This window comes from Schistocerca americana, chromosome 1 (genome assembly GCF_021461395.2).
Source record: "Schistocerca americana isolate TAMUIC-IGC-003095 chromosome 1, iqSchAmer2.1, whole genome shotgun sequence".
NCBI classification, from domain to species: domain Eukaryota; kingdom Metazoa; phylum Arthropoda; class Insecta; order Orthoptera; family Acrididae; genus Schistocerca; species Schistocerca americana.
Genome location: NC_060119.1, coordinates 297,032,819 through 297,057,760, shown reverse-complemented (window position 1 = coordinate 297,057,760; position 24,942 = coordinate 297,032,819). Strand labels below are relative to the sequence as shown.

Here is a 24,942-nt window from a genome sequence, read left to right as displayed (position 1 = left end):
GCCAATTGCAGCACAAGTCGCGTTAATTATGCGTCGCTTCCCAGCGCCAACCAATGCCTGCTCTGAGAAGTGAACAAATTCCCACAAAATTTCCCTTCCTCTCAACTTCTGTTATTTAGTTCCACCCAGGCAACCCATCAAGGTTAGCGTCTGCACAACACCAAGTTTTCCGGAATTCTGACTCCCAGGAGAGTACTTCAAATTCCTTGGTCCTACATTCCCATTGGAGGCCAGCGTATTTCATTCTGTCGCTCTTCACCTGATTTGCTTCAGACTCTGCAGACCGTGAATTCAGTGTGAAGTTGCTATAGTCACAAACATGCATATTTTGACCTCTGCGCAGCTTCCTCGCATGTTTCACAGAAAACGAGACAACGGACATTTATCAACAGGCGTACAAGTTCTCCGTTTGTTTCCCGGTACACAAGCATGGAGTCGGGGTCAACCACCCACTCACTGTCACTCATCTTAAGGCGGCTGGAGGCCATGCCCCGTTACTGCTTTCTCAGAGCTTGAGCCGCCCTAAGCTGCCTATTGTCGCTTCCCTTAGCCGCTCCCCCAGCGGCCACGGTCAATTTTGAGTACTTCCCTGGGGTAAACTAGCCTCCAGTAAATCGACGTGTTACCACAAAGTTTTCATGTCGTGTGAATTACTTTAAAACCATCACCTGACATTAATTATTCCAATACGTCCATACTATACCCTCTACAAGATGCATTGTGCCTTGTCAGTCATTTTTGTTCAGCCCTACTGTTCGCTCAACGTGAGTTAGGTGATCTTTAATGACTTCATGTAAGGGGCATAGTTCTTGCCATCTTACAATTCAGTTTTCTCCAAATGTGTTCGGGATAAACAAGTGATGCCATGAGCAATGTGTGGTGGAACTCCATCTGGAAGACGTCGGTTTTTAATGGAGGCTTGTATAAATTAATAATAATATAATCAATTCGCATATTTCATGACGGGAACGAAATGAGAGAATTATTTACATAGTGACAACGAGGATGGCATTGCTGATCTTCAGTAATGTATGATAAGGTAAGAAGCAGCTCAGAATACAGCTGAAAGTTTTGAAATGATACGAGAAGTTTTTCTGCATAGCCTGGGCAGGTATAGCCGAGCATGCCTGTACGAATCACGGCACAACAGGCGGTCCAGCGTCCCACTTAGAGCGATGTGACCGTTCGGGCTGATGCAATAGTGGAGTGAGGCAGCGACAGAAAGGGTGCCTGGACGACAAGGATAGAGATAGAGGACCAATGAGCCTGTCTTCAATTTGAAAATGCCACTCGGCCATCGGCCGATCGAAAAACTAGCAGGTGAGGTGGAAATTGTCCACGATACAGCTAAATAACGCGGACGCCGATAGGTTGGCGTGATGTAGGAAGGAGTTACTGATTTCAGAGACAAGAGCTGTCATTGGACCGTGAAAGTAAATTCGATCCTGTAGCTCTTAGTGTGGGGCCTTGTCTTGCTCTGGGGGCAGAGGCGAATGGTAGTCAGGGTTGTGTCCTCTGCGACTGAGGATAAAATCTGTCTCTGTGTGTCCCAGGATGTACACGTTAGTGAATGTGCCAGCGTGTCTCAGATAGCTGTACATTCGTCAGTCAGGGCGCAGAGTGACGAATTTAATACGTTTCACGAGAAGTCTATGCATTCGAAGTATTCTCCTATACTGGTGTGCTCGCTGTGAATCACTGTCTTTGTCTGGCGCGTGGGCAAGCACTAAATCTTACTCGCATACGTAAAGATACAATGGTACTTCATGTGAAGAGTTTTACCGGAAAAGCTACAGTCAAAAAGTGTAGGAAGGTTTCATAACTGGTGAGAGCAGCCACAGACCTTGGTGCAGCCGCAAACAGACGGCGCGCGCCAGCCGTTCTCATAGACAACTGCTGCGCGGCAAATTAGAGACGTAACTCAAATAAATGCCTTGAATTTCATTCTCCTTTAGCTGTATTCGAAGGTCAGGGTCATAGCGCATTTTGGCATCTTCCTCACTAATATCAGTGTCATCCATAGGTTACTGTCAAAATGCAGTCAGTTTCCATTGCGCAACATTTTATAAGGGCCAATATTTTTATAAAATCAGTCTGCTAGTCCAAACTCGTTAGTTGATTCTACATCGCCCATCGAAATTGTTGAGTCCAAAGCACCTCTCTCCCGTAGGGCAGGGATCGCGTGTTGGCGAAGCAGATCACAAAAACGTTCGCCACTCACGCTGTGTGTCGTTCGTCCCTGGGGTCTGAGTTCCTCAAAGAAAAATGGACCAATTGTGAACAGTGCCGGAACGTTCGTTGGCGGTAACGATCCCCAAATGCGACAGTTGTGAGTGTTCAGTATTCCAGTGAGCGTAAAGTGTGCTTCATCGCTCCACAAAATGTTCCAAGGCAACATGCCGTCAACTTCAGCCCTCGCAAGATACGTAAGAGGAAAATCTGCTCGAATGCCTGCATCATGTGGCAAAAATTTGTGAGTAGTGTAAAGTTTGCACCATTTCACAACTGCTCGCCGCACTTTTAGCTCTCGTGACACAGCTCGTGCACTGCTTGCAGATCGCACACTACGTCCAGCATTCTCAGCTGTGGCAACAGTAACTTCAACTGTTTGTGGCTCAATTGATCGTCGACCTCTCCCAAAAGCAATTCCTAAATCTCCAGCCAATTGGAACTTCCGAATCAAGGTCTCCAACTTCGGTGTAGAAAGAGGACCTTTCAGTATTCCTTTAATGCGCCGATACTTGCGAAGTGCAGCAGCACTATTGCTGTTGTTTTGAGCAAACAGTTTTACGAGTAAAGTCCTGCTCACCTTATCCAGACCCACATTTACTGTCTATAGCTGTGTTGCACACTGATGCTTGTGCTTCCAGTGTATGTCGCCGTACTTGTACCGACGTTAGGGGCAAGTCATGATACTAACACTTCTAACAACACAGTCCTGCAGCAAAAACAGTCTGAACACCACTCTTATAAAGTTGGATACCCATATGGTAAATAGATTTCCGTCAACACTGGCTCAAGTAGTAGAAGTTTGATTATAATCTTTCTGTACATACACAGCTCGCATCATTTGCTTCACAAATGTTTATTTATTTAACAAATATTATCACAACAATGTGTTTCTACGGAAATATTGTTTTCACAGTTTAATTCGAAACATGACACTATTGATTTCACAATTTCTTTGAAGTTTTGCCGGCCCGGGTGGCCGAGCGGTTCTAGGCGCTACAGTCTGTAACAGCGCGACCGCTACGGTCGCAGGTTCGAATCCTGCCTCGGGCATGGATGTGTGTGATGTCCTTAGGTTAGTTAGATTTACGTAGTTCTAAGTTCTAGGGGACTGATGACCTCAGAAGTTAAGTCCCATAGTGCTCAGAGCCATTTGAACCATTTTTTTCTTTGAAGCTTCGCGAAGTTTTTTGCAATAGACAAGTACAAAATTGAACCGCTGACGACTAAACAATATCGTTCCCTTAGCCCACGTGCAGCTCTTGCTGCCGCAACTGCATCGTTGTGCAACTGCGCAAGTTCAAAAATAACGTGCCATGAGACAAGTTATTATTCTGAATTGGGGTCCAGTTGGCCCACTGCCAGTTAGTCTGGCACAGCTCGAAAGTTCTATAAGGGCACGCCTTCTCCTTTCCGGGAGGGAAAGAAATGTGAGTAAAGAAAAGGTCGTTTATAAGAGCGAATGCTGAATGTTCGCCCGGTGTCTGTGCATTTACCGTGCATGGTATGGATACAGCAGGTTCTCATGTAGCACTCTCCAGACAGTCTTGTGATCCGCATTACTTGCTGTAGCTAATGGTCTTACACTGACAATGGTACTGTCATCAAGTACATGAAGTTCTTTTTCCAGCTGAGGCGTTCTCGTCCTTCTACTTACCACCCAGTCGCGAGTAGTGGGCTTAAACGTCCATGCCTTGTAAGACGACAATTAACTACTTCAAACGTTCTCCTTTAAGGGAATCGTCGTTCTACAAATCTCCCCCGATACAAACGATGAGCGCCACGGCAATTACCATCTCTCAATTCGTGCAGCAAATGGGTGTCTAACAACTCCGCATTTGAGTACATCTCCAATGCTTTGTACCAGAAACCAAGTCCGTGATGAACACCAATCTGTTGATGCTATGTGTGTGATGGTGATAGAAAAATGAAGTTAGTTGCATGCAAACACGAGTAATGAAATGAGTCACATGTCAACAGTATCTTCGCTCAATGTGAATAACAAACGATGGCTCTGAACCTAAGAACTGCAATTTAGAGTGTGTTCTAACCAAACACAACGAAGCTAATATTCAACATTTCATGTAAAAAAAACCTTTCGTGTGATGCTGATACGTTCTCTCTCTGTATGTTTCCCATAATTAACGTGATTATAAAGAGATGTAGAAAATGAACCCTCACACTAAAATTAAGCGTTTCTGAATCCATGTCCACGTAAGGCATTTTATTTGTCCAAATGTGAACAATGTTTCCTGAAAGATTGACCACACCTTTTTGGAACAACAAGTAAGATCAGTTCGTGGCGATGGCCGGAAGCGTTAGTCATTGTTCTTGCCAGAGGTGTCAGCCCCGTGTATTAAATCTCGCAGACTGAATACCCCAAATCAACAAAAAATTTTATCATGCACTCTTCCTGCTGTATAGTTTACAAGCACGAGTGTAAATCACGTTATTTGTTACCTTTCCTCGTGTTGCGACTTCAGTGGCGAGCAGTGCATTTTCGCTAGTTAAGCGGAACATAAGCTTGACACCTTTTTACAGCTGTATTTTGTTGGCTATTCTGTTTCTAACAGTAGTAACTTGTTGCATTCATCAGAAATTTTTGCCCTACATGCAATTCAAGAACACGTTTCGAGTGACAATGCTCTCATCATGAGGTTGCAAAACTTAGCTCATGAGGTCAAAACACTAAGAAATCTAACAACACAATTGCAGCATTCACAAAAGAAAATGGAATGCAAACATGTTGGCCTGTGTGTCCTCGTCTTATCTTACATTATAATTGGTGACTTCTGTCAGTGGCCGTCCCCTCTCACACCACATACTGCACCAGGCCGCGCCCAGCTGATCTGCTGTGGGCTGCAAGAGCGTCAAGTTGCAGAGCTCCGAGGGTCGTTGTGAACTGACATGTCCGCAGTGTTACAGCTGTTGGCCCAACCATAATGCTGTTCTATTCATCACCTACATTTCCCTTATTTGTTAAGTCTACAGTCGACAGCCTATAACTACTACGCGAAAGACGCATTGCAATTTATAACTATGTATCTACCTTACAATGACTCTACAGTTGCGTTAAGAAATCTCATTCCGATGTAATTACCTTGCGCATTGAGAATATTTTTTTCCATGAAGGGTGATCTCAGATTATTCAAACAATCAATATTAAATCTCTGTTTCTAAATTCCAAACTTTTAGGAATATGTTTGATAATAAATTATACTTTTTAATTTTTCAGGGCACGTGTCCCTTCTGTACTGTGCTTCACTCGGACGCACCAGAGAAAATCTGTTCGCGCAGCAGCGAGAAAAATTTGTTTCTTCTACAACACATTAGCACCTTTGACTCAGAGTCTTGCTGTCCAGAAGTTCTTGTTTCAGCTAATAGCAACTCGATAAAATGAATATTTTGCAGCAGTAACTTAGACATATTACTCGGAAACTTTCGTTATTTGCTTGTCATATTGCCAGAACACTGCGTGTCCTCTTAATGGTTTCTTTGCAGTTTACATTTTTTATCCATCAGCATATTATTTTAGCCAACACATTAGATGACTCTCAGTCCCATACAGGAAGGACTGAAAGAAATAGTTGTTCGTCAGCGCGTAAGTGCTGTAAGGAAAATACGGTGTCTGCAATTAATACAGCGGTTATTTAGAATATAGCCACCTCTATTTTAGGATAATCCAGCTTCAAGGAAGAACAGATGTTACTGCCAAGGAAAAAATTAATAATACTACTTCCAATGCCATCATTGATTTTGTTGTCACATCGAGTAACTTACACCCACTTTCTCTTTATATTCGCTGGTTAATTCCTATGCAATCGTAGATAGAAGGAACTGTAACTCTTCAGGTACTGTGGACAGACTTAGATATTTAACAAATTGACCAAAAACGTCTTATGTAACTATATCAGTTATATTTATCGTATCTATCGCTTTACGTACCTACTACTACTACTACTGCTTCCTCTACTACCAAGTTTTTAGCAATTAAATTCATTAAGTTTATAATCGCTATCCACAGTTGTCAGTACTGTTATTTGGCGGAATAGACGAGAATATACGATTTTGAGGAGTGGTGGACAAAAGATTCCGCGATGATTTGACTCATAAATACAGATGGAACGTGTTCGCAGGGCGTGATGTTACTGTAGTTGTGACTCGATTTGTGGAGGCTTTGATGGATCAAAAGTCTGTAAATAAAACGAGACGTTTCTCCAGTTCGCTCATATTTGTCATGTTGCTCCCGGGGAGCATCCGTGAGCTCATTAAAGTTGTCTGTAAAGGTTATCAATCAATGATTACACATATTTTGTCTATTGGTTATACCGTTATCGAGTCTTTTGTCATTTACTATAGCTCGTAATACTTGTTGGACTCCGGCTGCCTTAGAATGTAGTAGGAGTGAACAGCTCTTCAAGACAACTACTAGACAAGCATTATGGGCTACGTAAAATGACTAAAGAGTTGACACAGTCATAGCTTATAAAATCTGTGTGAGAGTTGATTGATAGCGTTTACAGTCAAATTTCTCATGGATTCCAGGAACAAAATGAGTACATCTGTTGACTTTAACTGACGGGTGAAGTGGAATATACGGAGGTGAAGAGCTAGTCCGTATTACACTCGTGTCCAAAATTATAGCAACAAACGGAAATGTTCCAAGTTTGCTTTTATTTCGCCAAAAAACAGTATAAACAGGTGATAGTAAAGTAGAAACAATTTAAAGAATATAGAGTATAAACAACTGCAACATGCATAACAGTAGAAAAAAATGTTCTTCGTATTTCCAACGTGACGGATTTGCACACACGTCGACAACTGGTTAACGTGCTCAGTATGAGGTGTAACCACCTCTGGCAGCAACACAGGTTTGACAATGATTGGGCATCCTGTGAATGATGTCATCAATCTTATGTCGAAGCAACAGCGCCCACTCTTCCTGCAGAACTGTTTGTAAGTCTTAGGGAATAGTTAGTGGATGTTGTTATGCAACCCGTCTCCCCAGTGCATCCCAGACATGCTCTATGGTATTCAAATCGGAAGAGCGAGCAGGCTACGCCATGCGTGCAACATCTTCCGTTTCCAAGAAAATATCCACCACCCGTCCTCTATAAGGTCGAGCATTATCGCCCATCAATACGAAGTCTGTGTCCACAGCACATCGCAACAACCGCACATGAGGTTCCACGATCTGGTCACCATACCTGACAACAGTTACCCCCTACCCTATTCACCCATGCAGTTTCATGCAGAGAGGTCAACATAACACCTGGCCACGCCATCAGCGATCCTTCTCGATATTGGTCTCCTTCCACAATGTTTGGGTCCCGTTTCACGTTAAGCCATCGGAACACGTCAGTCTGCGACTGTCCTGTGTCTACTCTTCCTGCGGCCTTCCAACGCAGAGAGGCTGGTAGGCATCTCTGTGCTATGCTGTACCGTTTGTGGCTGTGTTCACAGCGACTGTGTATGTGGGACTACCTTGCAAACATTATCCTGCTTGACAGATGCCCTGACGTCATCGTTTTGTGGTTGTCTGTTGACCCGAATGCCATCTTCCGTGCAGAACACGATCGTACTCACTCCTGTTAACAGCTTGTATGATTATATCATTAATTAGACACAGGTCGGGAAGATAGTGGTTTGTTGCTTTAATTTTGGACACCAATGTATATTCAGGAAGAATTAATTTTCAACTACTTAGCGTCTCTATTGGGTTATTAGCAACGCCTGCATCCGTACTATGCAATAGAAAACTATTGATTAGTTAAAAATAAAAATTTTGACGTGACCTAATCGAAATAAATCCGTCAAAAAGTACGTAGCGGAAAGGAAAACCACTTGCATTGGTGATAGAATCAATAAGGATTCATCGATGTGCATTTTCGAGTCTAATATCTCGTTTAGACGTAATACTAGTAACTGTTCCTGCATTAATTACTATAAACCTGTTTAGAAGTTTTCCCTGATCAAACGTACATGCCGATTCTGTGCACAAAGCCTTGCTGATCAGTTGCTCAGCTTTGCTCACGTCAGACGCAAAGACGTGCGATGTATGTCATGCCATCAAATACTGGGAACCAAATGTATATTTCAAACCTGCTGATTTGACCTGAACGTATTTTACAGTGTAAACCGAAGATCGTAAGGAATCGTGTCATGATACAAGAAATTTGTCACTTCTTGAGTGCTAGCTGTATAAAATATACATACCTCCGTCATCGGCGTGAATAATTACAATACATACCTTGCAAATTATTATCAATATTGTTCAAGCGTTGGCGACCTGCAAAAAATAGAATTCATTCAGCCATGGACAATGGATTCAGTTTAAAATTCAAAACAACTTCAAGAAGCTAACATTGTATTTCATACACAATTTTAAGGCATAAACAAGGCGTATCCAACATAAAAATTCTCAAAAGAAACTCTGCACCACCTGCAAATATTGCGAACATGTGAGGATAGATTCAAGGGGAGCAGGGATGAAAGAATAAGATTGCTGAAACAGAGAATATCAACTTTAATGTGAGATAAAAATAAAATTGCTATAAAAAACGTAGTCCGTTCTTAGGTCCACGATCGTGAAATAAAAATCTGCTGCTGGGTAAAATTGAACAACATGTTTCTTGACCCCGTACTTAACTGCTTCTTAACATGCAGCCCACAAGCTGATCGGGACAGTGTTGCTCTACCTGTCTGCTCTACGATGGCGACCCTCCAAGGTTACGTGGTGTGTGAAGAGAGTTCTTGCGACGACGCTCTGCATGTTTCAACTGCTCCCATATGCAACCGCCCTCATATCAGTAGATACCGCAGCCCATTACGTTCGATTGATATCTGGCTCCTGGACGAGGGTGTTCACGATATGGCTGCAGTGTGATCGTAAATTACAGTTCACGTACACCTATCGCTGAATTATTGATAACAGTGCTAAAAGGAAAAGGTGGGAGATCCTGTTACGATACTGCACAGTCCTGAAATTACCCTCAATAGCTATCAGAGGCGTCGAACGTGGTGAAAATGAGCAGCGTCTCTCGTGACAGGTTAGTTTACTAAGCGCAAAAATATCACTGTGGTGCTCAGCCAGCACCAGTGACTAGAGGGGCGTTCCGTACCACCGTATACTCTACGGCATGCTTCCGGGAGTGTACTTCCATGGAAGAAATACAAGGCTTCCTCCCTCGTAGGCCGAGCGGTTCTAGGCGCTTCAGTCGGGAACCGCGCTGCTGCTACGATCGCAGGTTCGAATCCTGCCTCGGGCATGGTTAGTTAGGTTTAAGTAGTTCTAAGTCTAGGGGACTGATGACCTCAGATGTTAAGTCCCATAGTGCCTAGAGCCATTTGAACCATTTCTGAACCTCCCACGTACATCTCGCGAGAAGACCACGAAGGTAAAATTAGCCATATTCGAGCTCATAAGGAGTCTTACAGACAATCGCTGCTTTTGGACATCTTTCACGACTGGAAGAGGAACTCACCTGAGTAACAAATCCATCAGACATTTCAATCCTACTAACAGTGCCCAAGGCGACTTTTGGCGATATGAGTGTGAAGTGAAAACGGAAAGGAACAGCCACTGCAAAACAGGGACTTGGCAGACCTCAAACTCGCCGACAGGGACCGTCGAACATTGCTGAAGCTGGTTGTAAAACATCGGAGGAGACTGGCGGAAAGAATGACTTGGGAGCTGTGACTGCTACCTGCAATCCCGCTAGCACAATGGTTGTGCGTAGTGAGCTAAAAATAATGAGGTATGATGGTCGAGCCACACGTTGTGTAGTGTGTGCTATAGGACATGTGAGGTTGAAAAGAGCGGCGCCTGTGGACAGTGGATGACGGGAAACGAGTGATCTGGAGCGATGAATCACGCTATACTCTAGGGCAATATGAGGGAAGCGTTTGGGTTTGGCGAATGCCTGCAGACCTTTACCTGCCATCACGAGCAGCGGCAAACAGAGAAATACGCAGTAGGTGGATCTACAGTTAAGAGATGCCCACACGTGATATTACTGATTGATTCATTCGATTTGACTTTAATTCTGAACATTAGCAGTATTATAATGTAGGATATACCTTTCGCCATATCAAATGGTGGAGCTAGTGTGCTTCATACAGAGAGCAGGTAATGCCTCCCTATTGGTCAATTCTAGTGAGTGCAAGGTCATCTGAAGCTGGTAAGAGAACATAATGATATATGACCATACTATTTGTCTGAAAATGCGCAGTGGAAACTGACTAACTAACTTCTGTACGACTGACCAGGGAATTTAATTCATTGATAATTCTAAAAGACATTTCTGGAGCGAGAACACCTTTCCATATCAATCACGCGAGGTGGAAAGGAGCGGTGGAATACATTTAGGCGTAAAAAGTAGTGAATCGAACTCCATGAAGAGAACATTTTTCTCTTAGAGGTGTTCTGTTCACGAGGCTTACCATTTATTTAACAACCAAGTTCTCTTACGGAGTTCGTTTTCTTAATGAATACTGTGGACATTATTCTGTCAGGGAAGTATCGTGCCGTCGGAGGGATAGGACGCAGCTGCACTTCTGAATACATTAAAAATTCTTGCACTGGCAACGCTAGTGGACGAAAAAACTAGAAGAAAAGTTCACCAATAATACGTCCGAATTGCGTGCGGTTGGGGTCAAACCGGGCTTGTGAGCAATCATTCCGCTCAGAATAACATGTAGACCACAATTTAGCTACATAACTCCCTCGATAATAGAATTTAATTACTTCACGGGTTACCTGCATTACGGAAACGATTAACCAAATTCCCAACAACATTTTGCCCTAATTGCACTAGGAGGCAGCAAGTGTTACTCACCACATCGTCAGACCCTGACTTAGTGCTACCAGCCAGTTTCTAAAACATACCAGAAGCTGTGCTTTGGTACAACCTCCCATGGTGAATGTGGCCGTCACCCAGTCGTCACAAGACAGCGAGGCCGCAGCAAAAACCTTTTGCCCAACCGGGTGGAAGCTAGAAATGTCAGTGCCGATTACTCAGCCTCCCAAAATTTATCGAACAAAATTTCGAACAAGAGTTCAATAGAAAATTCGACCTTCCGTGCCTTGGTGTGACTGACCAAACGCAAGACATACTTATAAAAAAGAATAGGAAAAACTGTCTCCGGTCCGATTATACCAAAGGCCATCTTTGAAAGTCAGAACTCAACAGATTTTCCCACGCTTCTACAACAAGAGCCAAAAAAGCTACACTGATTCTACGACCACACATGAACTCCCAATTCACCACACATTCATGCATCACAAAGCTAACTGTGGTTAGGTTATGGGTAAAAGCTAACATAGGATGCTGATACGAGACAGAAGGAAACAAAACCAATAAAGGCGGTTCCAAATGCAACCGTTCAGCCAGGCATGGCTCTCTGATAAGAAAATACCACGAATAACATCATCTGGACGTGGTGAAGCCATGTTAATGATTCAAAATAATACTTTCATGAAATGTTTTTGTGACAGACACCTTTAACGGTATGGATAGTGTTTTGAGTGGTTAGGACGTGGTCCCCTTGTAGCGCTCAAGAAAACTATAAATACGGATCGATGTGAACAATTTTACAGAAGCTTACAGTGAAGGACCACAAGGACATGATAAGAGATATTAGGACTCGTACGGAGGCATATAGCACTCGTTTTTCCCTCGCTCCATTTGTAAGTAGGATCTGGAAGAAATGTCAGTAGTGGTACACGGCGTCCTCCGACATTCACTAGGCTGTGGCTTCTAGAGAATGTATGAAATATAGAAAGTGAACTTCAGAAAGTATTGCCACAGTGACTGAGTAGATTTATGTGTAACAAAAATTGAAGTGGTACTTTAATGTCGTATTATACTGAAGGTCGTAATTTAGCTTTGGACCTAGAAATTTTCCTGTATCAGTAGCTAACAGGATAATGATAGCATTTAGTCTGCAACTCAGTTTGCACTAAGAGTGAGATATATTTTGGACGTAACAAATGAACAATATTTACGTTGAGCAACATGACAATTCATTATAATTGTCAACTTCGTTTATAACTGACCAAAATCTCCAGTCCATATACACTGTCGGCCCTCGTGAGTAAATCGAGCAAATGAACGAACAGTACTCGTTACATTTGATAATGTTGTCTGCACTGCCCGGAAAGAAGAAGGTGTAGCGGTAAGGGAAGCGTTGCGCGCATGCGCACTTTGCGAATTCGCAGTCTGCGTGCAAGTGAGCGTGACTGCGTGACGTCTACGGAGCCGCGCACAGCGCTCACTCAGCTGTGTCACTACGCGAGACAGCATCGTTCATCTCCGGCAATTTCCGCCGAAGTACGCGAATTGTATTGGCGCTCTCTCTCGCACACCGCAGCCGCGTGCAGACTATTCGGATGGGCCACGAGCCGGCAGGGTGCTAATACATCTGACCAGCAGCATCACCTCGTCTGCAAACCTTAGCTTTGGTATCTGCTACCCTTGCACATTTAGTCTTCTCCAGAAATTTTCTTTCCCTGTCTTCATTGTTTCTTCTATGAATAAATTGAATAACAGTGATGATAAGCTACAGGCTTTTCTGCCATCCTTCTTAACACCAAGTGATCTCACTTGATCTTCCTTTTCAATTATAAATATTGTACCTTATTGTCTGTCTCAGCACTTTAGCCCCATTCTCCCAAGAACTGTGGACCCCTTAACCGAAGTACGACAACGAGTGGCCGAGCAGTTCTAGGCGCCACAGTCTGGAACCGCGCGACCGCTACGGTCGTAGGTTCGAATCCTGCCACGGGCATGGATGTGTGTGATGTCCTTAGGTTAGTTAGGTTTAAGTAGTTCTAAGTTCTAGGGGACTGATGACCTCAGAAGTTAAGTCCCATAGTGCTCAGAGCCATTTGAACCACTTTGAACGACAACGAGAAGAGTGTCCGTCACTCCAGAACACCTAAGGAAAAAACCAGTGGTGCGAAATAGTCCCTTGTAGCACTTATCAATAATCAAGGAGAGGAAAGAAAGCCTACAGCTGGAGATTCCACTGTGGACGTCGAAGGTGACAAAATGTATCAAACAGGTATGGGTCAGGGACCAGACATTGGACGTTTTGTAGTATTCATCCCAGTACCCACATCAGGGAATTTTAAGAGAATCTGACTGAACTCTAAAAGTGCACCGCTGCTAAACGAAGGTTGGATGACAAGAAGGAGAATTAAGATCTAAATATTTTCGCGGTATATCATACACTTTTATTTGGCAAGATGAACATGAATTCCACCGACAGGATTTATGGGTTCGTTCAGGGATATTTTCTGAGTATTTTGTAAATAAGAGATCCATAGTCTCCGGTGGCTCATTTCTATGTTTATCACGATTTATACTATTTCTTAACAGAATTACTGCTGCATTTGTGAAAATTCTTATACTCTAATGGCAAATCCTGTGATATGAATCCATCAAACCAAACAATCCAAGAAATAGGAGTACCTGGTTTCTCTTAGGAGCCTATGCATAGATGAAAAAGCACTGTGATATGATTGACGTCGCAGCGAGAGCAAAGGAAGGGAAGTTGGGTTTAAGGTCTCGTCGACATCGAAGTCATTAGAGTCGGAGCACAAGCGCAGATTTGTCAAGGATAGGAAAAGAAATCGGCCGTACCATTTCAAATAAACCATTCCGGCATTTGCCTTGAGGAATTTAGGGAAATCACGGAAAACCTAATCTGGATGATCGGACGCGAGTTTGAACCGTCGTCCTCCCGAATGCGAGTCCAGTGTACTAGCCATTGCGCCACCGCCCACGATACAGCGAGAGTAGCTCGTCATAACGTCGCCTAGCCGCTCTTCCATTACATTGAGTGAGCCCATACTCGACCAACTCTCCATCACCTTAACCTACCAGTATTTATGTGTATCACTGCCAGGAAGATACTGTAAGAATAGAGAGGAGATGGCGTTATCTATGCAGAACACAAACGCCAGTTCAAGCCTGTGAGCCATCTCGTGAATCTTATGAGTCTTATAAGTCTGTTTCTCTAAATCCCTGTGTGAAACATACCATCTTAGCGTTAATGTGTTGAACTGACAGTCAGTTCTAGTATATAGTTCGAAACAATATATAACCCTCAAACTACAAGAAGAATGTAAGAAAACCAATTCAAAAGGAAGCAGGTGCTAACAGTTGTGAATGTTACCTAACTAGCAGTTTAATAAGTCATAGTTGCCAAATACTAACGCGAATTCTTTACAGAAGAATGGAGAAACTGGTAGAAGTCTCGGGCAAGTTCAGTTTGCAATCCGAAGAAATTTAGGAACACAGAAGGCAATACTGACCCAACGACTTCTATCAGACGATAACTTGAGAAAGGGCAAAATTGCGTTTATGGCATTTGCAAACATGGACAGAATTTTGGCAGCGTTGACTGGAATATTCTATCTAGAATTCTGAAGGTAGTGAGAGTAAAACAGAGGAAGCGAAAGGCTATTTACAACGTACACAGAAAACAGGCGGCAGTTAAGAGTCGAGGAGAATGAAAGGGAAGCAGTGGTTAGAAGAGATTTAGACAGTGTTGTAGCCTATCCCGATGTTGTTCAGTGAGTACATTACGCAGGCAGTAAAGGAAATCAAAGAAAAATTTAGAGTAAGAATTAAAGTTCACGTAGAAGAAATAAAACTTATAGGTCTGCGGAAGACATCGTAATTCTTTCAGAGGCAGCAAAAGATTTGGAAGAGCAATTGAACGAAACTCATAGTGCCTCGAAAGGAGAATCTAAGATGAACATCAACAAAAGCAAAACAAAAAATTGGAATGTACTCGAATTAATCAGGTGATGCCGAGGGACTAGATTTGGAAACGAGAAACAAGAAGTAGTAGATGACTTTTGCTATTTGGGCAGCAAAATAATAGATAATGGCCGAAGTAGAGAGGAAGAAGAGAAATTTGTTAACATTGAATCCAAGTGTAACTCTTAGAAAGCATTTTCTGAAGGTATTTGTCTGGAGTGTAGCCATGCTTGGAAGTAACATGGGTGAAAGCAATTTAAACAGTAACAGAATAGAAGTTTTGAAATGTGGTGCTACAGAAGAAGGCTGAAGATTAGGTGGGTAGATCGCGGAACTAATGTGGAGGTATTGAATAGAACTGGGAAGAAAAGAAATTTGTCACAAAACTTGACCGAAAGAAGGGATCGGTTGATAGGACGCATTCTGAGACGGAGATCAAGAGATGAATACAGTAATCCGATTCAGAAGGATTAGGTTGCAGTAGCTATTCGGAGATGAAGCCTGCACAGGGTACGGCAGCATGGAGAGGTACCCAAACCAGTCTTTGGACTGACGACCACAATACCAACAACAACAACAATAACTTTCATGGGTGAATACTCATCATCAGACAATTGAAAATTTAATTTTGTAGCGCCAATACTCATTCGTCGGGCATGACGTTCATCTCGGCAAAACATAGCTGGTTTAAGTGAGGTCGAAGAGCAGCACTAAAACACGAACACTTCACTATGACTCACCAATACGGCGGTGGGAAGCTTAACTGTTTCGTCGTAGGGATGTCTCCCTATATTCTGACCTCCTTGACCAGTGTTAAGGTACAATTAATACCGCTGGAGGCTGGAGGTATGACCGTGAGGAAGACTCGAGTAGTAGTGAATGCAAGCTTGAGGGCGAGCAGAAAATGGGCATTACTATCGTCAAATTGCCGTGACTCAATGGGAAAAGCTTGTTTGAAACAAGACAAGCAGCGCTTACCGTCAACATCTGCGCTGCCATTCAGACGTTTTCAGTGCAGTGCAGATACGCAGGAACTTCAGAAAGAAGTTACAAGTCATTCCACGCTAAGGTTACTGTACAACAACAGCGGCTCCTTGTTGAAGGGAGTCCATCCCGCCGCGCTATAGATAACAGGCGATGGAAACGCACTCCAAATTTGAAGTCCACATGACAGTACGATTCTTGTGAGCGAAACGTCTAAACTGCGCGTAGATTCACCTCGATCTCTGGCGTTATATGGATGAAGTGCAATATCGCAGCCGGCCGGAGCGGTCGCAGGTTCGAATCCTGCCTCGAGCATGGATGTGTGTGATGTCCTTAGTTTAGTTAGGTTTAAGTAGTTCTAAGTTCTAGGGGACTGATGACCTCAGAAGTTAAGTTTTTTTTGTTTTTTTTGTTTTTTTTTTTTTTTTGCAATATCGCATCCAGCCGTAGTGAAATGGTGTCAACAATTTTACCAAGGCCGCACAGATGTGTGTAGATCCGATTTCCACCTTTTCGGCAAGGTGAAAGAATGTCTGGGGAAAAGAGATATCCCAACGATGTCGACATTCACATTGCGGTTCTCAAATATTTCTGTGACCGAGTAACGGATCTCTATAGTCGAGGAATTGAACGATTGGTAGAATGTTCTGATCGTTGTTTACAGAGTCTAGTTGACTGCGTCGAAAAATTGTGTGATGTATCTGTGCTACTTGGCTTGCCATAATAATGTGTAACTTAACGTTTTGAAGTCCCTTCATACAAACGGAAAGGGGGCGAGAAACCAAAAACAATTACTGTGTAACGAACCAGTGGAAACCACAGGCCCCATTCAACTAAAGGTAAGAAAATATCCCTAAACAATCTCCGAAATTTTGTTAGTAGATTCACGTTCGGTCTGTATAAAAACAACCACTATCGCGTTGTACAGGGTGCTCTAAAATTCCACTTACAAACTTCTAGGACTTGTAGAGGGAATTGAGTAGATATTTTTAATTGAAACCCATGTCCGGAAACGTAATGTTTCCCCGATACAACCATTTGAAAGCATGTTGGTAACGCGATCACTTTTACAAGTGACCCAGTACATCACTTGTTTTACAATTCCACTCATCAATAAACAAAGAAATAAAAAGGAAACAATGAGTCCTCTTCAAAGAAAGGCTAACATTTAGATCCACTACCAGTACAATTCGATGTGGCGATCACTATGTTTGGTGCATAAATTGCACCTACGAATGACGCTGTGGTACACACACTCTATCACACTTGGTGACTCTGCAACCCGTGCTGCAACGAACACAACTCTTGCCAACTGTTCTTCTTCTGTCTCTACAGGAGCCTCACAAAATTAAACTCTTCATTTGACCCTGGAGGAAAAAGTGCGATGGAATCAAATCCGATGATAGTGAAGGCCATGCAATCGGACACCTCGGCCTCACCATCTGTGTCCGAATTATTGGTTCAGATTTTTCCAAACCTAACGTAAGAATTGAACTACATATCTAAACGGACGTTGAATGGCACAGCATCCAACAATGCTTGTTATAGGAAGGTCACTCAGTAGGAACCCGTGAGCTTGGGTGGAAGTATGTGCGGTCCAATAACATGATCATTCAGATTACCTGCCCACACACACACAGATACCAAATCTGTGTTGAAATCCTTGTACATGCGTGGCATGAGAGTTTTCTTCTGCCCAGAGATGGCTGTTTCGAGGATTCAGAACAATAGTAAATTAAGATTCATCTGTAAAGATAATGCGCCGTGTAAATTCTAATGGCTCGATGATGCAGCGGCGCAGAAACCGCGTACAGAACTCAACGCGTGCAGCAGAATCTACTGCCATTGGTAACTATATCTTTTGGAGGTAGTGTGGATGTAGCTGTTGGTCATGCAGGACATACCAGACAGTGCTGGGAGCAACATCCATTGCACGCGTAATTGATCGTGTACTCGTTGACGGGTTCTCTCTTCAAAGTGATGCAATACGGCCTCTTCCAGTTTTGGTGAGCGGCGTTTCCTTGGAGCGCCACAGTCACGCCGATGACGGGGAAAGTACCCCTTTCCCGAAGCCGCTGCGTAATCGTGGCGAGAAATATGTACGATGGAGTCGGACGTTGTGGATAACAATTTTTATACAGGCGACGAGCAGCTCTTCCATTACCGTGATCTTCGCCATACACAAGGATCATGTCGGCGTGTTCTGCAAACGTGTACTCACACATATCGGTTGCACAATGGACTCGCATTCGGGACGGTGACGGTTCAGACCCGCGTCCCGCCACACTGATTTATGTTTTCCGTGATTTCCATAAATCGCCTCGCGGGGTAGCTGAGCGGTTTGAGTCGCCTTGCCACGGTTCACGTGGCTTCCCCCCCACCCCCACCCCCCACCCCCACCCCCGTCGGAGGTTCGAGTCCTCCCGTGGCCATGGGCGTGTGCGCTGTCCTTACCAATGACCTAAGCAGTTTGGTCCCATACCAACTTGCCACCTATCCATCCGTCCTAAATCGCTTAAGCCAAATGCCGGGACGGTGCCTTTGAAAGGGCTCGGCCGATTTCCTTCCCAATCCTTCCATGATCCATTCTTGTGCTCCGTCTTTAAGTACCTCGTTGTCTATGGGATGTCAAAAACTATACACCTCCTCCTCCTCAATCATGTTGCTCTAACACTGACAGACACATGAATGAAGCTCGAACCAGGTCAGAGAGCAAGGATAGACGTCAAACGACATTATCCGTTCCAATGTAAGCGCCCATCACTGTGACTACCCTTCTGCATACCCACCCAGTAAACATGTTTTCAAACGGCTGTGCAGCTACTCACAGAGATCCAGTGTGAGCTGTCATTATTGCAAGGCAACTAAACATGGTAGATATTCTAATGCGTTAATGCGAAGCCGATTTACTCAGGAAAAAAATTAGTTCCAGTTTTGGCCAAAAGATGCAAATCTGGAGCTGTGAATGCAAGAAAGACGTTTGCAAATGTTTCCGTGTGTAATGGATTACGAACGGGACGTGGACAAAAAAAAAATGGCTCTGAGCTCTATGGGACTTAACATCTGAGGTCATCAGTCCCCTAGAACTTAGAACCACTTAAACCTAACTAACCTAAGGACATCACACACATCCATGCCCGAGGCAGGATTCGAACCTGCGACCGTAGCAGTCCCGCGGTTCCGGACTGAATCGCCTAGAACCGCACGGCCACCGCGGACAGAAAAGGTCAAACAAGTGAGAAATCCATACTCTTTATTATCAACCGCCGGTTACACAGTTCTTTCACTATGAGCACTGGAGACGTCGACGCGATGCTGCATCCGTTAAACGAAGTGATCAACGTTTCCTCACAGCAGTTCTGGTGGAATCTGAGCAACGTGTTGCTGCACACTGGCCGTCAGATCAGGTAGAAACCGAGCGTGTCCATGATAAACTCGTTCTTCCAGATATTCCCAGGGCTTAACGTCAGACGGATTCAGATTTCGTGATATTGCAGACCATGCATCTGGGCAACCTCTGGAAATAACGCGATAGTGGAAGGTTTAAGCAGATCTTTCACTGGACGAGCGACACATGTCGCGTGCAATGGCTCTTCGTGACAATAAGCGGTTTAACGGTACCCCAAATCCGTTAATCCTGCGTATACACCGTAGTGTAAAATGCGCGTTGTCACTAAATAGAATATGTGTCATCAACTTCGATCCGTGCAAGAAACCGAAGCGCAATCTCAGAACGTTGCTATGAATCATGTGGTTTCAGTTGTTGCACCGTTTGGATTTTGTAGGGCAGTAGTGTAAAATAGGCCGAAAAATTTTCCGTAATGTTGACTGTGGAATGGACAATTCTCAAATGGTTCAAATGGCTCTAAGCACTATGGGACTTAAAATCTGAGGTCATCAGTCCACTAGACTTAAAACTACTTATACCTGACTAACCTAAGGACATCACACACATCCATGCCCGAGGCAGGATTCGAACCTGCGACCGTAGCAGCCGCGTGGTTCGGGACCGAAGCACCTAGAACTGCTCGTCCACATCGGCCGCCTGGACAATTCTCGCGATACTGCACGAGCACTAGGCACGTGCCACGTGATCAGCTACAGTAACAGCAACCTCGTCAGTAACCTCTACCAGGACAAGACACATTCCTCTTCCAGCTGCCACACCAACCTCACCTGTGTTTTCGAAATTCATTATCATCTGTTTTAAACCATTTGGCCTCTCCTCAGACCTTTCAGTCAGCTATACTCTCTCAATGAAACTCTGTAATAACAGCCATTCACATAAAACAGCTTCACTAATAGCTCAACGACTCTCTTCTTGATAGCCATATTGTTTACTCACGTTATGGCTTTGTATGGCAGTATGACACACACGCTGTCATTTGCAAACGGTGTACAGCGCCAGATTTGCGTCTGGTGGCCAAAATTGGAACTATTTTTTTTAGCGTAAATCTGTTCCGAATTAATCTATTGCTATATCTACAAAGTTTCGGTGTCATATGATACACACAGCCCACATTGGACTTCTGTGAGTAGCTACACTTTAATTATAACCACCCGGTCGGTATCTGTAGAAGGTAATACACTACCCTGAAGTGATTCATTCGCCCTTATTTCATAGTAGAGTGTTGTCCCCATAAATATTTACTTGATATATGTTGATGCTGTCAAATCGAACAGCATTCTTGAGATAATTTTTGTATGAGTGTGGCCAGAGCTCATTATACACGGTGGTCCATGGATCGTGACCAGGCCAAAGATTTCACGAAATAAGCGCCAAACGAAAAAACTACATAGAACGAAACTCGTCTAGCTTGAAGAGGGAAAGCAGATGGCGATATGGTTGGTCCGCTAGACGACGCTGCCATAGGTCAAACGGATATCGACTGTGTTTTTTTTAAATAGCAACCCCCATTTTTTATTACATACTTGTGTAGTGCGCAAAGAAATATGAATGTTTTAGTTGGACCACTTTTTTCGCTTTGTGATAGATGGCGCTGTAATAGTCACAAACGTATAGTACGTGGTATCGCGTAACATTCCGCCAGTGCGGACGGTATTTGCTTCGTGATACGTTACCCGTGTTAAAATGGACCGTTTACCAATTACGGAAAAAGTCGATATCGTGTTGATGTATGGCTACTGTGATCAAAATGCCCAACGGGCGTGTGATATGTATGCTGCTCGGTATCCTGGACGACATCATCCAAGTGTCCGAACCGTTCGCCGGAGAGTTACGTTATTTAAGGAAACAGGAAGTGTTCAGCCACATGTGACACATCAACCACGACCTGCAACAAACGATGATGGCCAAGTAGGTGTTTTAGCTGCTGTCACGGCTAATCCGCACATCAGTAGCAAGCAAATTTCGCGAGAATCAGGAATCTCAAAAACGTCGGTGTTCAGAATACTTCATCAACATCGATTCCAATTGTACCATATTTCTATGCACCAGGAATTGCATGGCTTCGACTTTGAACGTCGTGTACAGTTCTGCCACTGGGCACAAAAGAAATTACGGGACGACGACAGATTTTTTGCACGCGTTCTGTTTAGCGACGAAGCGTCATTCACCAACAGCGGTAACGTAAACTGGCATAATAGGCACTATTGAGCAACGGAAAATCGATGATGGCTGCGACAAGTGGAACATCAGCGACCTTGGCGGGTTAATGTGTGGTGTGGCATTATGGTGGGAAGGATAATTGGACCCCATTTCATCGACGGCAATCTAAATGGTGCAATGTATGCTGATTTCATACTTAATGTTCTACCGATGTTATTACAAGATGTTTCACTGCATGACAATGTCCGGTATGTAGCTCGCGTGCGTTTGAAGCGGTATTGAATAGCATGTTTCATGACAGGTGGATTGGTCATCGAAGCACCGTACCATGGCCCGCACGTTCACCGGATCTGACGTTCCCGGATTTCTTTCTGTGGGGAAAGTTGAAGGATATTTGCCATCGTGATCCACCGACAACGCCTGACAACATGCGTCAGCGCATTGTCAATGCATGTGCGAACATTAAGGAAGGCGAACTACTCGCTGTTGAGAGGAATGTCGTTACACGTATTGCCAAATGCACTGAGGTTGACAGACATCATTTTGAGCATTTATTGCATTAATGTGGTATTTACAGATAATCATGCTTTAACAGCATGCGTTCTCAGAAATGGTAAGTTCAAAAAGGTACATGTATCACATTGTAACGATGGAAATGGTTCAAAAATGGTTCAAATGGCTCTGAGCACTATGGGACTTAACTGCTGAGGTCATCAGTCCCCTAGAACTTAGAAATACTTAAACCTAACTAACCTAAGGACATCACACACATCCATGCCGGAGGCAGGATTCGAACCTGCGACCGTAGCGGTCGCGCGGTTGCAGACTGTAGCGCCTAGAACAGCTCGGCCACTCCGGCCGGCTAACAATGGAAATAAAATGTGCAAACGTACCTACGTTCGGTATCTTACTTTAAAAAACGTACCTGTTACCAACTGTTAATCTAAAATTGTGAGCCATACGTTCTTTGTAGTTTTTTCGTTTGATGCTTATTTCGTGAGATATTTGGCCCGGTCACTATCAATGGACCACCCTGTAGTGTTAAAATGTATCTTATTTTACGTTAGTACACAAAAATTTAAAAAGACAGTTTAATGTCACATAGGCGATGAGGTCATTACAGAGTTAACCTTTCCAAACATTTGTTTCCAATATAATATTTCTTCCTTGTTTTGGTGAAAGGTGGTGGCCCCAAATTTTGCCGAAGTGTTTCAGTTTCAAAGCGTACGTAGAGTACCACAGTTCTGTAGCACAGCACAGTGGACGAGTGGTGTCTGCTTCACGGCGACGAAATCTTAATAATCCCATAAAATCTACCAGCCGGTTTCCTGTGATTTAGATGCAAAATACACAGCGAACAATTGAAACGGGATTTTTTCAGAACAAATAGGGAGCACAGGCGCTCAATAGGAGCTTGCACAATCGACGGCTCTGAAATATTTGTTGGTCTCATGGTAGAGCGGCTGTGTAAACGAGGTCAGGTCTTTCTGCAACATTACCAGCTTTCAATTAAACCGTCCCATTGACGCCTGCGTATTTTACGCTAATTAATATTCGATTACGCAAATGCCATTTTTTTTATTTACTAATCGTCGCTTTGTTCCCTGTTCCTACCAATTGCAACAGATTTAATTTTACACTCTGTGTCGGGCAATAATTGTGTAAATTGCGAATGTGAATAAAAACCGGTATGCACACACACCTCGTCTGCCAGTCATGTTCTATGTTCAAATTAAATTTACAGAGTATGGTGCTGTGAGAATTCGCGCAGATTTAGACGGAATAATTACAAAGTGCGTCATGATACTAAACCATGCAAGTACAAATATGAAATAAGTCTTTTTAGCATGTGTCATTCCCTTAGATACTGTTCCCAATAACACGTTACCAATAAAATTAAGGACGTACAAGATAGGCTGGGTGTTGAAGAAAGACGGAATGATCTTGCGACTACGAAACTGGATTTTGGACTTTGATTTTTCCAGCCTCCTCAATGGCAAAGGCGTGAGGATCCAGTTGCGTTGCAGTTTTCGCGATTAAAAATACGGTGGGTATACGTGGGTGATTTGCTGTATGTGTTTTAGTGTAATGTTACAGTACGGTAGTGTGGTGTTTACTTCGGGGGTCTGTGGCGTACGCTGCGCGGTTTTGAATCTTTGCCAGTGGATTGTCGATTGCCGCTCCAAGTGTCCCGTCTCGCGTACTGCCTCATAGATTCCTGTTTTTGTATTGACCGCTGTATTTCGGTACTACCTCGCAGATTCGTTTTTTTCTTTTTATCCTTGCTACGGCAACGGACTGAGCCAAAAGCAAGTTCCCGAAAACCGAACACATTAATATTCGACAACACTAAGGAGTCGCTCTCTGGACTTAATATGAACTGGACTGTGACTTATCAAAGAAGCAGTCGGGAACTTAATGATGTTAACCGCGTTTTTATCCCATCGGCCTGAGAAGTAGGCTTGCTTCAAAGGCTAAGTCTACAATGAATTAATGAACTCAAAATTGCCATCCTAGCTATAGGATCTTACGAAGCACTACTTCTGTGGCTAGTTCTTCACGGGCGCCATGAGCGTCCGCTTGTTCTTGTACAAGGTGAAGCTTTTCTGGCCATTGTCCAGCCTAGTTCTGTTGCAGATGGTCAAGCATGTAAACTGATCAGCCAAAACATTATGACTACTGCCCATTGCGAGGTTGAATGTTTCCTGGTGGGACTAAGCGTATGGCATCGTTAGCCGGGAGGCCCCATCCGGGGAAGTTCGGCCGCCAAGTGCAACCCGAGCAGAGGAAATCTCCAACCCGTCCAGGAATCGAAACAGGGCCCGCTTCCATGGGAGGCGAGCCCATTCACCATCCAGCTAAGCAGACGGACCCTGGTAGCACTGAGGGCACGTGACGCGGTAAGAGAAGTACACGAGCGGAGCAGAGATGAATGGTGAATCATTCTAGCGCCGGAAAGTGGCAGAAATGCGGAAATCTGCTGACTTAAGTGACTTATAAAGCCAGATTGTTGTGGCCCAGTGCCTTGGAACGAATATCTCGGGAAAGGTGAAGCTCGTCGGCTGTTCCCGTGCTACTGTCGTGAGCAGCTATGAAAACTGTTGAAGCATGCCGAAACCACGAGTAGATAACAAGATGTTGGACGTCCATACTCATCACGAAACTTAGGGATTGGAGGCATGCGCGCTCTCTAAAGCAGGATAGGCAGCGATCTGTGGCAGATCTGGCGACTGAGTACAGTGTTGGCGCGGGCACAGGTGTTTTGGAGCGCACCGTTCAGCGATGAACATGGTGTTCCGCAGCAGAAGACCCCAACGTGTTTCCGTGTTGACCCAACAACAGCTTCAGTTATGATTTGAGTGGACACGGAATCATCGAGATTGGACCGCG

At 43.9% G+C, this 24,942-nt stretch overlaps 1 long non-coding RNA gene across 1 annotated transcript in view; it reads right to left on the bottom strand.

The window, feature by feature from the left end:
• Nucleotides 1-24,942, bottom strand: part of LOC124551209 — a 538,959-nt gene that overhangs the window by 321,568 nt on the left and 192,449 nt on the right. The window contains exon 2 of the long non-coding RNA XR_006967795.1: nucleotides 8,480-8,518. This is a non-coding gene — a long non-coding RNA (uncharacterized LOC124551209). The remainder of the gene's footprint in view (nucleotides 1-8,479; nucleotides 8,519-24,942) is intronic.